We start from the raw sequence: 19,140 nt of genomic DNA, 5'->3' as shown, positions 1-19,140 counted from the left end.
CAGGGCAGTGTTAGTGGCTCTGCAGCCTACACATCAGAAAACAGGGTACAGGAAGTGGAAGCTAGTAACCTACATTATCTACCGGAACTGGACCCCTACTGTGTATGAAGGTGTTCTAGGTAGTGTGATTAGTTTCTGAAAGTTCACCTTCTTCAGACCAGGATCGGATTACCATTACACCTACCCTAGAGTGCCAATTTAAAAAAGAAGCCCGATGCAAGTCTACTAAGGCCATGAAAATAAACATGTGAGATGTGTCATGAACTGCATCCTCTCTGTGTCATGTCTGCTCCTACTAGTTGAAAGTAATTGAAACAGGTGCTATATTAATATTTATAATTTCTCACTAAAACATTATTTGATCTAATCGTGTGAAATGCCACACTTGGGAAACTTCCCTTGAGATGGTTCTCAAGTGCTCTACTTCTCTGTGCATGTCTTGCATACATTATATACTTTGCCAATGTTTTATGTATCACACTGAGGGGAGACAAATATGTCCCTTTCCCCCCATAGCTGGTCAGAGAGGACTGCTTACTGAAAGGTGCCTGTGTTCAAATAGGCTTCTTTTAAAAAAAATCAATCATGCATTTCTAAAAATGTCAGCAAGCATGCTTGGGGGCTTGCACCGTCATCAGTGTGGACTCTGTGTGATCTTTGAGGGGGCCTGCAGGACTCAGCAAGCCTCACTCTTAAAGCGATGGAAACGGTATGACCCTCTGCTATTTTCGTGACTCCAGAGTGCTAACCACTCTGGCAGTTGCTGGATATCTGTTCTGATAGGAAGTAGCCCTGCATGGAGTTGACTAGAGATGATTCTAGGATTATTCACTGGGAATATGTATGCCTTTGTATGGCAGGCACAACCTTCTGCAAATGTAATCACTATTTATAAATATCTGCTGATTCGTTTCAGTTTGCAATTATCAGCCTATTGATTGTTTGTCAACTGTTTAATTGAGATAGTCCATGTTATATTTGTTACCGCTTATATTTAACTGGTGTAGCTCACGCTCCCACCCCTTCTTATACAACTTGTCATCTTAGATTGCGATAGCTCTTTGCGGCAGGCATCCTAGGTATTGGTACAGCACGTAGAATGATGGAGCCTCAATCCTATAATTGTGTGATTTGTCACCTAAGTCACCCAGAATGTTTTCTGCTTCTGGGCTGAATGACTGTAGAACAGGAAAACAAGAGAAGATGAGTAATGAACATGTACAATGAATTTTTAAATGAATGCTAAAATTTGTGAGGCATTGCAAATATTTTCACGAATGGCCAACAATTGTCCAGATGCTCATAAGTAATGAATAATAGGGCTTAATGAACCTTAAGGACCTAAACTCAGCACTGTTATTCACAGAAATATTAATGAACCAGTTTTTTTTATTATTTCATAGATTACAATGCCTGAGCGGACCACTGCCATCAGCTAGTTTAACCTCCTGCGTATACCATTTGTGGTACCCCACTGTGTAATTACTTCATCAGGCCAAATAACTTGAAATTGATCTAAAACGTTTGATCAGCTTTAGACATAAAAATCAATCCCCGCCCACTAGATCCCATTGCTCTCTTTAATTGAAGCGCATACTGCCTTTCACGAGTATTTGAGTTTAAAAATTAAAGTGAGAAAGCTAAGAAATTAGGAGATAACATTGCATGTCTCAGGCAAGGCTTAGACCCTCATTCAGATAACAATCCAACATTCCTAACTTCCAGGTCCCTGGTCTAGTTATAATTTACCATGTATAATCACACTTCACGGTTAGACACATACCCCAGCAAATGAGGAAGAGATAACATCCTTGCATAGGAGTATAGCTTGCATCTTATTTTTGGAGCGCAAGTGTTGCCTAGTCATTAGAGCAGGAAACTGCAAGCTAGGACTCCGAAGTTCCTTTCCTGGTTCTGCCACTGATTTGCTCTATGACCTTTCATAAAACCTATCAGTGCTTGGTTTATGATTCTGTAAAATGAATGTAGTAATATGTATCCCCATAGGGCTTTATTCACTTTTAATGAATACATGTTTGTAAGTTACTTGAAGAGCTTCAGATTAAAGGTGCTGTATGCTATCAATACAATGCATCACTCCCTGCCCTGGAAATCCATGTGTAACTCCCACTAGGGATCACGGGGAGTTTGTTGCATGCACTGAGCAGAAAGCAAGTCCTTGAATGTTTGCCTATATCCAGTGTAAGTATGAGAGTTTCTCTTCCTCAAAATTCTTATGGGAAAAACAGCCTATAGCTATAAACTGGCCATTATGAGCACTACTAGGGATGAAGAGGTTCATAAAAAGAGTCTTAGGGGTCTTTCCAGCAAGATAATCCTTATAGGAGGGTTCTTATTCTTGGTCCACCTCAAGGTCTATACAGCACTCAGCCTTATGTGATCATTACAGTTATGGTCCATTCCTTCCAAGTGTTCATCCAGAAAGACTGAAGGGATGCAGTAATCACAGTTCCATGGGCAGGCTCTATATAGCAATTGCTATTTCAAAATGAAATCTTCCTTGTCCTGTAAGGCCACTGAACTTGCCTTTAAAGGTTTTTCTCCTCACCTCCCATGCAGACGAGTATAACTTTGCACTGGGCCAGTGCTCAAAGTGAGCAAGTATTCATAGACCTGAAATAGGAGCAACAGATTGGGGCATAGTTGCTCCAGCTGAAAAACAAGAACCCACTGCAGAAATTGAAAGAATGAATTAGAAGATTAAAGAGAGTGAAACTTGCAGATGGAAGAAGGAAAGAGAATGCGTAATTGAAATGTCCAATTCAACTTTTTCTGTAAAATTCAGGCATCCTTTATTTTTGCTCTGCTCTCCAGCTCTGCATTCTGCCCCAGGTCTATAAAATAGGGGGCTGGTGTTGTATTGGGGGAGGTTATGCCTTTAAGAGCTGAGTTTCCCACCCCACAATTGTTAGCACTGCCTCCTATTAAGATTGCCCAACACTTCTCATTATAAGAGCTTTTTTTCAGATGCTTACAAGTAAGGCTGCAAGTTTGTCGTGGATTCCGTGACCTTCCATGACCTCCGTGAAATTCCTCCACTGCAGCAGCCAGTGTGCCAGACCCCAGGGTTGACCAAGCAACTGCCACCGGGGGCAGTTGCTCAGATGGCCCCGGAGCCAGCCACACCAGCTGCTGCTGGAGCCGACCCCCAGCCAGCTGCTCAGGTGGCCCCGCAGCCAGCTGCAATGGCTGCTGTTGGAGCAGCCCCAGAGGCAGCTGCACCAGCTGCTGCTTGGCATTGCCCAGGCAGCTGGCCCCGCAGAGCAGCGGCCGGTAGTTCTGGCTGTGGGGCCCCACAGAGCAGGGGCTGGTGGTTCTGGCCCTAGGGTCCCCCAAAGCAGGGGCTGGACCCATGGCCCCCAAGAGCAGCAGCACCCCAGGGGCAGCTAATATTTAGTCAGGGGTGTTTTATAGTAAAAGTCATGGACAGGTCATGGTGTTTGGCCAGTGTCTTGACAGTCTTTGTATGAACTAATTTAATTGCATCAGCTACCAACTGGCATGCAGTTGCCATAATGGCGAGGAGATTCAGTCCTTTTAGTTTTTATGACCCTGTTCCCATATGAACAAATCTCAGCTTTATGGCTTGTTTGAAACCGTTCATTTCTACTTTTTGCTGTCTGTGATGGGTCACCTACATCACATGCTATTGTTTCTGGTTGGGTGACTAAACCTTTTTACAGCAGAAGATTAACCAACAGGGAATATTGTTCTTTGGACATGAATATACCCATTCCCGTGCAAATATGGATATTTGTATGAAGAACAAACGTTCTTCCTACACTGAAGCAGGCAAAAGCCCAGTAGCGAAAACATTCATGAAAAGCCAATAACAAAGAGAATAAAAATGACCAAATCAAACAGCTGTTCAGAGAATTGGAAAGAAAGTTTGCAGATACTATTTTGGAGTACTTGACCGGAACTATTAATAATAAATGATACTGTTTTCTCTTTACCACTGAAGGCTGAAGTTGAGGGAACAGAATGAGTCACTCTTTAAGCATACAAATAAATCAGCTACTTTTTTGAAAAAATATGTATTTGTTCATAAAACAGTTTATTGCTTCCAGTGCTTGGTGATGAGGAATCTAGGCGAGGGGGTGATGATATCCATCCTTTAAATCTCTCCTAAAAACTCAGACCTCCTGTGGCATCTACAAAAAACAAAAAAGAACTAGATAGATTCAGGGAGGATAGGTCCATCAATGGCTATTAGCCAGGTGGACAGGGATGGTGTCCCTAGACTCTGTTTGCCAGAAGCTGGGAATTGGCGATAGGGCATGGATCACTTGATGATTACCTGTTCCGTCCATTCCCTCTGGGGCACCTGGCAGTGGCCACTGTCAGAAGACAGAATACTGGGCTAGATGGACCTTTGGTCTGACCCAGTAGGGCCGTTCTTATGACAATGACTAGGCAGTTGATGTGCTGTGATCTCTGCTTAATAAACTAATCATAATCATTGTACTGGTCCCTTGACTTCATCTGTTTGTTGTATCCACCTGTTGTCTCTCATCATATACTCACACTGCAGGATATTTGGGGCAGAGACTATCATTTTGTTGAACTAGCAGAATGGGGTCCCCCAAACCCAGCTGGAGCCTCTAGGCATTGCTGCCACGAACGTAATAAATTATAATAAATAAATAAAGTTTGTCATAGTAGTAACAGTCAGTAGAGGTGGGGTAGAATCTACTGCATCAGATCTGAACACTTCCAAACGTTGGGTGTGCCTGAAATGCGCTCTCTGAACTAAATCCAAGTTTCACAGAAGACCCTGCCCTTTACAATGGGCTGAAAAAAAACATTGGATTCAAACACCCCAGAACTCTGGAGAGTTTGCAATGCAAACTTACTTCCCTTTTATTGAAGACAGTAACATAGCACATGCTTCGCTCAAAATGCGAGGCTGGAGAAGTAAACACACGGGTGATAAAACAATGGTAACGACTCAGGAGATTTATGCCTCTCTTCATTTATGCAAGCTTCCGCCATCTCCGTACTATTCTCAGACTCTGCATTAAAATGCCCTCATAAATAGCTTTCAACAACTCTCCCTTATTACCAGCTTGCCCTTCATTTCAGATTGATACCATGCAAACCTACTGCTACCACTTTTATTATTATAAATTATGTTGTTCAAAAAACACAGACTGGTGAAGCTGAGGTTATTGTTTGTGCTAATGAAATGAACATGACATAATTTCAAGCCTTCTGTGCTGCTATTTTGTCTTGGGTGTTTCTATCCCACTGCAGCTCCCATTTGAGTCTGTGTCACTTGGAAGGCACAGCAGAAGGTGTTACATTGAAAGGTGCCAACAAATGCCACAGTTGCTTCTTTTGAAGCAACAAAGCAAAGGAAACTCAAATAAAAAATTGGATGCTGGGGAAATCAAACAATGACCTGTGAACAGCTAGATGGCTGGTTTCTTATGAAGATCCAGTGAATTCAGGCTGTTGGAAAGCCAGTGACCATTGTTATCCCATCTTCAGGGAACTGGGGACATTCCCCTAAACGAGAGACTTTACAAAATAGCACCTGTCTGGGGAGGGAGCCTTCTCCAGTGCTGAGACCTTGAGCCTGCAGCTTCGTGTGTCGTGCACAGCAGGAAGCATGGGGTTTGTGCACTTGTGCACACGTGTTGGGATGGCTCTCAGGCTACGTTGTAGGGGCTTGATGCTTCCAGGACACAAGTATGGACTGTTGCACCTGTAATTGCAAGGAAAAAGTAATAAGCAGAACTGATCCTGCCACAATGGGGGTGGAGCAAAGCTACTCCTGTTTAGTAGCAGGACTAAGACACAGAGGGGAGCATATAGCAATGCCCCTCATTTGAATAATGAGGACTGCACTTGAACCCATGTCGCCTCAGTAACACCAATTCTCTGCCACCCTTTTTACCCTGAAAGTGACCTGATCGCCACACAACACTATAGTTAATGCTGCATCAGTTTTCCCTCTTCTGCCTGTTCCTATGTTCTTTAACCTTGTGCTCCTATGTACAGCATGCCATACCTATACTGTGATGGATCAAGTGAGGCATATGGAATAGTAGTGGTTATTTTGGATGCCAGTGGGCTTTCTATTGTCTCCTGAGGCGTGTATGCCGGAAGCTATAATAAGAAAGATTTGACTCTACATAAGGACTGAGCAGAGATGAAGAGACTTGTACTGGCAGAGTGATGATTATGATAAACTAGAAGCAGCTAGGAGCTGTCTGCCACAGCTGGCTCTCTGTATCTCTGCAAGCCTCATATCTAGAGAGCAGAGCAGCAGCACTGCTACATTACGTGGGCACAAATGATATAGGGCGAAACATCCCAGCAAGGATAGAACAATTCCACTCTTTTCTCAGGCAATTTCTCAAGTATTAGCAACCATGGTAACTGGAATAGAAATGTAACCAGTGCACTGTGCATTCACAGTTTGACATAATAATAACAAAAAACCCTTTATCTACATAGAATATTCATGTTCCAAGTAAATATAACTTGCATCAGCTGCCTCAGTTACCTAAGTATATGAGGCATGGTTAAACTGCCAAATGTTTGGTTTAGTCTGTTAAAAGTACCCAAAGATTCGGTAGCGCATGAGATCAGTAGAAGCCAACGGCATTCAGCACCTCTCAGAATCAGAAATCTTCCAGGGGTGTCTAGATTAGAGTTGGCTGGACAATTTTCATCAAAAGTTTTCTGTTGGAAAAATGCCATTTCGATGAAACCAAACTTACTCGCAGACTCCTATTGCTTTTTGGCAACATTTCAGTTTGGAAAAAAGTACATTTTGAAAATGTCAAAACATCCTACTTCAACATTTTCTGAATGGAAAGTTTCAATTTAAATGCTTTTTAAATTTCAAAATGTACTTTATTTTGTATTTTAAAAGGGATCAACATTGAAAAGAAACAGTCTGAATTTATCAAAATGCGATGTTTTAATCTGACCCAGTCAGGTTTGTTTGTTTTTTCTGGAATTTTGTTTAGCTTGAAATTTTGTCTTTTCTTAAATTAAGTTAAAAATCTTAAAATTTTTCATAGCCTGAAAAATCCATTTTCTGACCATCTGTAGTCTAGATTTTAGCCCAAGCAGATTGGAAATATAACAAGAATAGGTCTTTTTCATTGTATTTCAGCACCTTCAAAATACCCTTGGTCCTCCCTCTGTTTGAAATCCTGAGATTAAAACATGTAATTTGCAGCGTGCCCTTTAGAGTAACAAATGAATCATTGTTTTGCCCTAGAAAAACAAAGATGTGTTATTGAGAAGGCAAACCTTGCACATAGTTTCTAGTCTGTGAGAAAAAAGGTTACATGTTTAAAATGTGGCAGGGACCAATTAAATAAAAACATCATAGCAAAATTCTGCTCTCATTGACACTTGGCGGATCGAGTTGAATTGGTGTGAGTGGGAGCAGCATTTCCACAAAACGCCCAATCTGTTCAATAGAATAAGCTGCCAAGGGGGAATGTAGAATTGACATAATTGCAGACATGTAAGGTGAGACTAGAATTGCCATCACTGGAGACGTCCAAGGCCTTCTTCCCTTAGTTTTGGCTTACGCAGAGGGAAATCATTTCTACCAAAAGGGGTGTGTGTGTGTGTGTGTGTGTGTGTGTGTAGCTAGAATGACGGCAGTCAGATATTGTTATTGAACATCAGCTGTATACGGCACAGAAATGCTACGCAGTCCAGACCAGCTTGTCAATGCAGCTCAGGAGCACGCCTCACTGAGTAGAAGAGGAAGGGACTTTCAGTTATCTTTGGATTCCTCACATCATGGACCAGGTGTGCACCAGGCTAGAGCCTCTGGCATGAGTTAGAGCAGTAGAAGTATAATGGCCCCAAAGAGCCAATATATCAGCGATGGATTGTGGGGTGCAATTCAGCTTAACCACCTGTGCCTTTCTCCCAGCTATACACACTGAGCCATCTGCAGGTAGAAGCAGGGCCATTTTGCTTGCTCTATGACACCAGAGGTTCCCCTATTCCAGGGTGGGCCTATGCTGACTTTAAGGCTGTTTAGCGCCAATGATGTGGCACAAAATGGCCCCAGCACTGTTTCTTTAAATTCCTACACTGGAGTTCAATGCCGATGTGACGCAACCTTCTGATAAAGTAGACAGAGACTGGCATCCACTGAGACCTTTATTTTAATTACTATGTCCAATTTTGCTCCACTCTTCTGTGGTTAAGGGAAATCCTTAAACTTTGACTGAATTTATAAGAAGGACAGCCAGGCATTTTCCATTAAGTAAGTATATATAGACAAGTTAGCTAGTTTCAAAGAAGATGATTGGTATTTCTAAAGTTATTTATTGTACAGCACTTGGAAAATTTATTACCAACCTAAAAAATCTAGAGTCAATGTTTACTCCCAATTGCACTGGTCTAAATCAGGAATATTTTAGATCTGATTTACACCATATATAGAATTTACCATATATATAGAATTATAGAATTTGTCTTCTAGCATGTATAATGTCACATGAATATGTCATATATCAAATTCTGCCACCCTTACCTTGTCTGAATAGTACCAGCAACACAATACTTTACAAATCAATGGGACTACTTGTGGTATAAGGCAGTACTCAGGATGAGTAAAGGATAATAGACTCTGACTTTAACAGAATCCATCAAAACACAAATGTAGGAGAAAAAACATATTCAGATTTTTTTGGACGGGTTCTGTTTGTTTCACCAACAATCATTGTTTAAAATTCAGATTTTAGTTTCTGATTCAAAACCTGTTTCACCCTTGCGTCTTCTTCACCTTTTTATGAAAAATAAGGGCTGAATTAATTTTACCAAAAAGTCACTAACAAGCTGGCCCAGTTTAAAATCAGCGTTCCTGAATTGGTTTGTCTGTTTCAAGCACTGACTCACACACTATGCTGGAGACACAGTCCAAACCTGGCACACGTCTCTCATTTGTAAAGTTACAAAGAATTCCACTTTTGTCTCAAATGGCTGACTGGGTTTGAAAAGAAGCACACCAATTACTCTTGTAGTTAACACTCGCTCTTCATTTTCCTTTGAACGCATCGGCAGCGTTGATAGCATTTTGCCCTGCTTAGCTTTCTGCAGGAAAAGGGCATTAACTAACTTCACTCTGGCAAACCTTAGGAGGAAAAATAAAACAAGCTAAACAGCCACTAAGGTGTTGTGGGTTTTCTTTTATTTTCAAATATTTGGCAGGCGTTCCTTGTGTTTGCTACCCAGCAAGGAAGGGAGCACTGGACAAATTTAAAAAACAAACAAACCTAAGCTGCTGTCCTTAATGTGGTAGCAATTAATAAGCAAAAGCACATGGCAGCAGGGGGAAGGCTGAGAGCATATGCAAGCATAGGAATTACAACCTATTTTTCAGAGGCAGGAACATCCTTCCCTCCCCACATTGGAAGATGTGAATGTCAGGGGGAAAGGTATAAATAGCATCGATTCCAGGCTGCTAGCCACCAAATTAGCAAGAGGTTAATAGAACAGACCGCCATTTCCCAAAATGTGCTACATTACACATAGAGGGCCTGATTCTTTAAAGCTTTAATAGACTGAACAATGTGCAGTAACCCCAGATGACCATTGCTACACCCCATGGCTGTACAGATGAAAAGACTTTTCTCCCTTTCAATTAAGATGTTACAGCAACTGTTGCTGCTGCACATGCCTGGGGCTCTTATCCCAGCAGAAGATAAAAGATAATTGTCAGTAAAGAAAGAGGGGTGTCCACGGTGTCTTGCATAACAATTCTTGTCTCAATGAAATAGGTTCTCCTGTGATATCCAAGGCTTGGTGAGGGAAGGGGGATCATCAGAGTGCAGTAGACATGACCATCCTTGATCATACAGTCGCTGTACCACTGGAGCCTAGCTTGTGGCTCTGTAAAAATCTACTTGGCATATGAAAGGTGCCATAGAAAAACAAGTACTTGTAACTAGACCATGCTGGGCTCGCACTACACTGCAAAAAGCACATGCATGCTGGAGAAGCATGACGCGTAAAGCTGACACCATTGCAGCATGACCCGTCTTGATGCTCTTTCTGGGGCAAAATGATCTGCTGAAAAGAGAGCTGGATAATGTGCTATCTGCCTGTTTTTGAAATGAGATTCAACAATGCTGCAGCAGTTCATGCCCTGTGCCAAAATAATCAGGGACTTTGCTGTTGCCAAAGTTGATTTGGCAGGGAGCCAAATAAGGAACAATCAACTGTCCTCCCAGGAATACATTTTGGGCACCTACATGTTCCTATGATTTCTTTGGAATCAAGGACTAGGAAACCTAATTGCTGATAAATGCCCAGAACTGATTCAGTTGACTAGAATGCATTTGTCAGTTACAGGAACGAATATAGTTAATCAACCAGCTTAACAAACCAGCACTGAACCTTCCCTATAACTAGAGCTGTGCAAATAACTGGTTTTGTTTTGTGTTTTTGATTCAGTGGCCAAATAAAAAAAATAAAGTCATTTCAGGTCAAATGAAACATTTTATTTCATTTTCAGGGTTTATAAACTTTTTAATTGTATTATAAAATTCAGTAAAATTCAAAATGTAAAAGCGTTTTGAATAAAAAAAATCTAAATGTTTCATTTTGAAAATGTCAAAAATGAACATTTTGCTTTCTAGGGATTTTTTTCCCCAATCAAAGCAATTTGATTAATTTAACCCAGATTCACAAATTGTTTTGGTCACCCCAAAGCTGCATTTTTCTACTACAGCCACACAGAGAGTAGGCTCCAATATACCTGCTGATTCATGATGGAACAACGTGATGCTATTTTAATACTGGCTTTTGCCAGGGCGGAGAGGAAAGAAAAGAGGGTCTCAAAGCTCGCTGCCTTTTGCCTTGATGTGTTAGATAGTCACAAGTTAAATAAATGGCTTGTGCATGAAAGGCTGCTCCAGGATTTTAAAAAACAGAATGACCCACTATCAGATGGTTCAGTCTGTCTATCGGCTGTAATGCCAAAGGGGGAAGATACCCAAAATGCTACAAACACCAAGGGCGAAAGGACTGGTCCAAACACACTTTAAACAAATGGGGAGAAGGAATAGTTTTGTGTTTAAGATGCTGGGATGGGGGGCCAGGCAACCTAGAGGCTATGCCAAGCACTGCCACTGACTCACAGTGTGCCCTTGGACAAGTCATCTAACCTCCCTGTTCCTTAGTTTTCCTATTTGTAAAATGTTTCAGAGCTGTTGGCCAATCTCCAACGCTTCAGCTGTCTGTCAGCCAGAAAGACCTTATCTCCCATGAGGGTAAGCCAAGAGAGGCGCATCCTGATATCAATCCATAGCAACCCCTCAAGTCAATGGGACAAGAGGGTTGGAGTCTCAGGCTAGGAAAAGTGTGGGGTTAAGCAGCTGTGCATGCTGACTACCTTAGTGAGCATTTGGCCCTATATTCCAAATGTGTGCCTCAAGGACTTATTTATACCATAGCAACGTAAACGTGGGCCTATTGTACGGTACACATCAAGCATATGACTAAACAGATATATCTCATCTTCCTTAAATGGGATTTTTCCACAATTTGTCATTGGGACTTACATATTCTGCAATATTGTATTATCTATGACAGCTGCCAGCAACAACAGATGGTTTGGTCTTCTGTCCCCAGCACTTTGAAAATGTAGAAATATAGTCATTTAAATGTTCTCAGGGCTTATTCATTGCCTTTGCAAATTCTGTGAGTGCAGCAACACATGGGTAAGTCTGTGCTGAACTCTGCTGGACTTTCTTTATGGACATCTTCATTTGTATGGTACCACAGATCCAAAGGTACCAAATTCTCCCTCAACTTTTTGAAATATATGGTCTAGCATTTCTTTCCCAAAGGAGCAACAACTTTGCCTATAAATTCTTCATCTATTCATCTTTGACCTAGCTTAGGTCATTACAATTGCTTCTGATTCAGGCCTATAAATGATATTTTGTTCATCGTATGAACATTAGTTTCACCTCCGTGTCACAGAGAGCAATAGATCTGTTGCTTTCTGATGGTGACGCATGATGCACTTTGTGAACTTGCATGAGTCTCAGGGTCGTTCTCATGGACAAATAGCTGTAAGTGGCTCAACTAATTATTTGCCCTCAGGAAGGTGTATCTTCAGTGAAGCTATTTCAGAAGTTAAGTACTCTACTTACTTCTTAAAATGCTGCCTACTTCATTTAAAGATTAAGCATTGTACCCTTCGGCCCCAGTCCTTGCTAACCCCTGGGAAGCTGAGCTCTTGCAACACAGTGGGAACAACTGCCCTTTGAAAGTTCAGCAAAGATTTGATGATGTTATTCAAAATAATAACTAATATTTCTAATGCATTTTTGTTTTGACATCTCAGACCCTATAGATTGCTGATCCTAGGGCTTGCTGAATCGTTACTGCAATTCAGTTAGACACTGCTAGCAGGTGGCTGCTGCCGATCTGACTTACACTTCATTTTGATCAAGGAAACAGGACCAATGGCTTTCACTGAGCGCTTCCAGGCAATTAATCTTATAGCATCCTCTCTCATCTATTGCTTAAAGCCTTCTAATGAAGCCATATCGAATTCTTACACCTGTATGAAAACATGACACAAGAGGACAACCTGATCAATGGGGAGGGGTGAAGACTCCATCATCTTGTCCCCAGGTGGCATTTGGCCAGTTTGTGTGCAAGGACTCACTCATTCGCATTGTTTTCTTTCACAATAGTTGCTTCTTTCAGCTCCCTCAACACTGTGCACTCAGTATTCTTTTCCAGAGCAGGAGGCTTGTTTATACAATGTTTATACAGTGCCTCGAAAAAATGGATTCCTTATGTAGTTGCTGCCTCTAGGCACTGTTGTATTAATTTAGATGAAATATAGGGGACCAAAGAGTCAAAGGTGTTAACCTGACTCTGAAACTGTCCAATATTAAACAAGGTTCAGAAGTTGGTCTACAGAGACCACAGCCCACTTAGTACCATGGCAAGCATATTAGGAAATTCATGCCAAAGGTTAGAAATGTATTGACTGAAACACACACAAAAGAAAAACGAAGGGGTGGGGTGATGTTCCCCTGGTGTTATCTGGACCAGTGATCTGCTAGGTCACTCCAATCCTCAACTCCGGGAGCCAGCTTTACCCTGCTCTGCTGTGAGAACCCCCCTCCAGGGCTGTTCACGCACAGCCTCTGGCATGTAATGCTGCTCCCAGCTACGTGAGTGAGCACCTTTGGCCAGCTGCTGCTTGGATTGTGCAACTGACTGACACACGCCAATATTTCTGGTCCCAGACACAACCCTAGGAACCTCCATCTTGCAGTGTCCAGTTATGCCCACTGGACTCTGCAAGCTTATATGAGTTCATCAATTTAACAAAGAAATTTATATGTACCGGGCTTGTTATTCCAAGGGGAGTCTCTGACACGCTTCAAACCAAACACACAGCTTCAGGTAGAATAAACAAACAAATTTATTAACTACAAAAAATAGATTTAAGTGATTATAAGTCAAAGCACAAGAAGTCAGATTTGGTCAAATGAAATAAAAGCAAAACGCATTCTAAGCTGATCTTAACACTTTCAGTGCCCGTACAAACTTAGATGCTTCTCACCACAGGCTGGCTGGTTGCCCTTCAGCCAGGCTCTCCCTTTTGTTCAGTGCTTCAGTCTCTTGGTGGTGGTGTCTGTAGATGGAGGTGGAAGAGAAAGAGCATGGCAAACATCTCTCTCTTTTATCATGTTCTTTCTTCCCTCATGGCTTTGCCCCCCGCCCCTTCAGAGTCAGGTGAGCATTACCTCATCATAGGCCCAAACTGACCAAGGCAAGGTGGGTGACTCACTCGAGAGTCCAAAAGATCCTTTGTTGCTGCCTAGGCCAGTGTCCTTTGTTCTGGTGAGGCTGGGCTGAGTTTGTCCCATACATGCCCTGATGAGGTGTGAACTGCCCTTCTGCTCCTGGAGAGTTTTGCCTGGGCTTGTTTTAAGCCATGAGGTCACATTTTCAGCCTCATAACTATATACATGAAATGACAACCTATAACATTATGATAACAATGCTCAGTGCATCATGAGCCTTCCGAAGACACCCAACATGACAAACTTTGCATTGGATACCACACAATCATATTATAAGGATGAACGTGGGGGTGCAGGGTGTTCCCCCGAGGTACAGAGTGTCATGGGTGTGGGGAGGGGCATCAAAACAAGACAACAAAGCACTGAAATTGAGTCATTATGCAAAACAATCAAAATCCAGCTAAGTCCCTTTTTGGAGATGGTAGATACTGGTTAAAGTTTTTTATTCAGTCAGACAGTCCTCCTTGGTGGAGAAGAAAGGGTTATTTCTGTTGTTCAGTTCTGGGTTGGGAATGATAGTTACTTTCCTGGTTTTAAGAATGCAGACCGACACAGAAAGGATAGTAAAGATGGGGGGAAATATAGCTTTTGTTGATGTTCTCAGGATACAGAATGGCTGGTCAGTCACAGGCTTTGGGCTAGCAGGTTGGACCCCAGCTCACCTCCCCAGTGAGGGATATCATCTGATTGATCTGGTCTGGACCCTCTCCTTCACTGGTCCTTCTCAGGGCTTGTCTACACAACCAGCCAGATCGACGGGCAGCAATCGATCCAGCAGTGGTCGATTTATCATGTCTAGTATAGATGTGATAAATTGACCTCCAATCACTCTAGCGTCGACTCCAGTACTACACCTCAACAAGAAGCGCAAGGGGAGTCGACAGGAGAGAATCCCATAGACTGCAGTGAAGACACCGCAGTAAGTAGATCTCAGTATGTCGACTTCAGCTACGTTATTCACATAGCTGAAGTTGCGTAACTTAGATCGAATGCCCCCTGCCCCTTCCCCCCCCCATAGTGTAGACCAGCCCTCAGATTGAGCAGAGCTGTCGGGGCCATCTCATCTTGCTGTGCTACTGCTGTGCAGTACCGCTGAGAAAGAGATAGAGCAGGATGATAGTGGGGGATGGAAAGGAACACGCGAATTGGGGGGAAGATGGAGCAGGATCTCACATGTATCAGGCTGAGATCCTCACTGGTATAGTGATGATGGTCAAGCTTTCCCACTGGAGCATCAAGGTCTGGTGTCACAGCAACAACCCTTCATCAGTCTCTTTATAAGAGCCCCAAAAAGGCAGTGGATGGAATAATTTCCCCCACTAATTAGGCCTAATTTCAATTTTGGTCCATTGATTTCCAGTCCTTTCTCCTCTTGTTTACCAGTCATAATCTTAATACAGTCCTTGACTAGCCTCAGTAAACTCTTGCTATTTAAATTAATTCAGCCTGTCTCTTTCTCACACCTTTTCTTAAACAGTTTTATATAACACGTCATTGTGACCGTTCATAAACTGTTACCCACTTTACACAGCCGAGCTCACAACTAGGGAAAATTTGTAGGCCCAATTATTACAACAGCACTAGCACAAATGTATGTGTTAAATAATAATAATGTGTACCTCTACTACTATAGTTTTACTCTTATGATTTGGGGCTTGCAGCCATACAGCGGCTACTCTATGGTCCTTTCTGCCTTAGTAGATGGTAAGAATGAAGAGTACATTCCATTGAGTCAAAGATGTATCTGCACCAATCAAGGCCAGAGTTCCAGTCGAGTATATCAAATCCTGACTCCACTTAAGTCAATTGCAAAATTCACATGGGCTTCGGTATGACCAGGATTTGGCCCTGAATGTCCAAAGCAACCCCTGAGAAGAGAAGAAAATAAATAAAAAGAACGTGGTTACCACAGCCCCAGTTCAAACCCCTAGCAAACTCCCAGTTCAACATAGCTTCCACTTTACTTTGATTGTTCCTGTACACACACACATTATGGATAAGGCCCTGTTGTGCATGTGTTTCGTGAGGGGACCCCAGCTGCCCACACAATGAAATAAAGGAGACTGTTTGTTCAGTGGGGCAAAGGAGATTCATTATTTCCCAGATTTATTAAATATGACTTATAGGTGCCATCTTAGGCTCTGGGCACTTATCCAATAGGTTCTAATACACAAAGCTAAGGACCAATCTCAACCCTGGTGTAAGTAGGTGCAGTGTCCCCTGGTTTCAAAACTTACACCAGGGAGGAACTTGATCCAACTTCCACAATTCCCCTCACAAACAACACTTCTATATCCCATCTTTATAACCCAGAATTTGCTGCAGCTGCTTCTGAGACAGATGCTGAAAGAGATTGGCAACGTTCTTAGTGCCAGATGCAACATTTTTTGTTGACAAACTGTTAAAAAAAGATTTACTATTACTGGCCTGTTTTCCCCTCAGGTTCCTTTGCTACAGGGAATAATTTGAATTCTGTCAGTGTTAAGGACTTGTGGGAATACAGCGCAAGAATATACATGGGCCGTGAGACTCACGAGTCAGATGGCGTTTCGCTGCTCAGCTTTTTTTAACAGAAATCGTGTGACTCTATACTTCCATTCAGCTCATTGTAAATATCCATTTATTCAGGGAGTGTCTTGTGGCTATATTGCCGTACTGCCTTTTTTGTACTGACAGGAATCAATAGCTGTATTTATGCGGCAACAATGTCCAAAACAACTATACATGTATATATCCAATAAATGGAGGAAATCATTGTCCAGCACAAGATGGTTTCACAAATATCCACTTGTCTCCGCATTTGCTTATTTCTCAGAGAAAACATTCAGTTACACTTGTTATTCAGTTCACCTTGAATGTGTCTGAACTCTCCAATCTCTCTTGAACATATTTTCAGCATTTTGCAATGTCAGACGTTGCTTCCAGCTGTAAAAGAATTTATCCTTTATGCTCCTTTAAAGTAAAAGCAATTTAAAACATTTACGTCTGTAGGAATAGTAGCGCCTTGTGGAGTCCAACACCCAAGAGGTGCTTGGTTTTATACAAAATTGGACTATATCAAAGGTGGCATTGTAGAGTAGTTAATGATTGCCTTTTCATGTCAGTTTTTAAATTCCAGTGTAGAGTCTTTATTATTCATACCAATCTGTCTTTTAGATCATCTTTCATAGACACTCCAGATTAAATTTTCTTCATTATCATTACAGAACTAGATGAATAAGTGGCACATCTGTTCATGAAGTGGTTTATTATCTGTCCTGATGAGGTTTTCGATGAATAGTGGAATGACTTAAATATGGAGCAGACAAATGCACACAGGTTTATGCATAATCTTAAATTCACAGCCAGTTGTTCTAGCTTAAGAAAACTGATTTTACACTGAAGAGATAATCATTAACTAATGATCTGGATCAATTTAGCACGAGGAAAACCTAATGTAGGGACATGGCAAAACAAAATAAAAACCTGGCACGTGAAACAGTGCTGACAAAGACCCCACATTGTTTGATTGTTTCCCATTCCATTGCTGCAAAGCAAAATGTTGAGCTATGTAAATATTTTATAAACACACCAGTATTTCATCCTATCCATGTACAGCCAAATTGCATCAATAAATCTATTTATCTGGAAGCCATTAACTAACTCATTACAACTGCATCATTTACAAAGGAGAACTGTGATCATTGGTTTGTAGTACAGGGGCTCACGCTGAACCATCAGTACACAGGTGACTGATGCCATTAGATATGGTTTCTAGAAATACCTCCAGATGACTGGAATACATAAAAAGTCATGGTAGCTGTGATGTTATCTGATTAAAGTATGACCATATAGATCATTGCTGCAACCACTGTTATACATTTACAACAAATCTTGTACAAATGTGGCATGTAAGATGTCTATGAAAAGGTTATGATTTGCTGGTTATGATTATGCTATCTGTATGCATGTATCATTTTTGTATTTGAAGTTATGAGTATTGACTCTATACCTGTATTTCAAATATTTGCTCCTGGGGTAACACCCACAAGGTAGTTAGCCAGCACATCTTGAAGGGACTATTCAAATTAAGTGGCTCATCAAGAAACACTTAACTGACAATGGACCATGGGAGACGCCCATCTACCTGAATGGACTGTCCAGCAAATATTCCATCTGAAGTGTAGGTAATGGCGTCCTGCAATGACTAGGCGAAATGCATGGACATGTGACTTGCCCATGTGACTCCAACCATCTTGTTACTGTACTTTTCCACAGTAAGAGCAATGGGTTTCTCTTAGGGTGACCAGACAGCAAATGTGAAAAATCGGGACAGGGGGTAGAGGGTAATAGGAGCCTATATAAGAAAAAGACCCAAAACTTGGGACTGTCCCTGTAAAATCAGAACATCTGGTCACCCTAGTTTCCCTCCACGTGGCAGAAGATATAAAAGGCCCTGGAAACCCCTCTATTTTTCCTCTTTCCTGCCCAAACCTCTGCACTATGGACTATACCAATGGGAGCATTCTAACTAAGGGACTGAGGTCCTTCCAATGATTTGGAAGCAGCCCGAGACTTGACTTAAACCAGCAGTTTATTCCATCACTGCTACAAGCCTGAACCAAGAACTTTGCATTTATTGTATGTATTTGACTCCTTTAACCAATTTGAACTCTCACCTTTCTTTCTTTCTTTCTTTCTTTCTTTCTTTCTTTCTTTGAAGAAAACTTTAGATTTTAGATACTAAAGGATTGGCATCAGCATGATTTTTGGGTAAGATCTAAATTATATTCTGACCTGGGTGTGTGGCTGGTCCTTTGGGATCAGAAGAACCTTTTATTTGAAGAGATTGGTTATAAAGAACCATCTCTAATTCTAGTGTTTTCAGTAGTAATACAAGGACTGGAATGCCTGAGAACACTGCCTTTATGACTTCTTGTTAGCCAGTGTGGTGAAATGGAAGTTTACTTTTGTTGCTGGTTTGGTATATCCTATGGGGGATTAGCCACTAGTCTTGGGGTATATCTGCCCTATTTCTCAGCAGTTCAGCCTTAATTTGGCATTCTCAGTTGTGGCTCACTGAGGCATGGTTACAGTAGTGGTAATGTGTGGCTGGCCCTGAGTGGGTGTACAAAGTGGGGGGAGTGGATATGAGGTACAAATGCCAGCTCCCCGTTATGGTTCTGTGCTGTGGTCAGCCACAGTTGCAGCCTTTGTGTTCCGTGCTGCAGTTGTTTCACCACAAAAGGAGTAGGGAGAGCAAGGCTGTGAACCCACCAACCCTCTGAATCAGCCAGGGGTTATACATTGCACA

Source organism: Natator depressus, chromosome 8, assembly GCF_965152275.1.
Source record: "Natator depressus isolate rNatDep1 chromosome 8, rNatDep2.hap1, whole genome shotgun sequence".
Classification (NCBI taxonomy): domain Eukaryota; kingdom Metazoa; phylum Chordata; order Testudines; family Cheloniidae; genus Natator; species Natator depressus.
The sequence above is the reverse complement of the archived record's forward strand: the minus strand, read 5'-3'. Positions refer to the sequence as shown.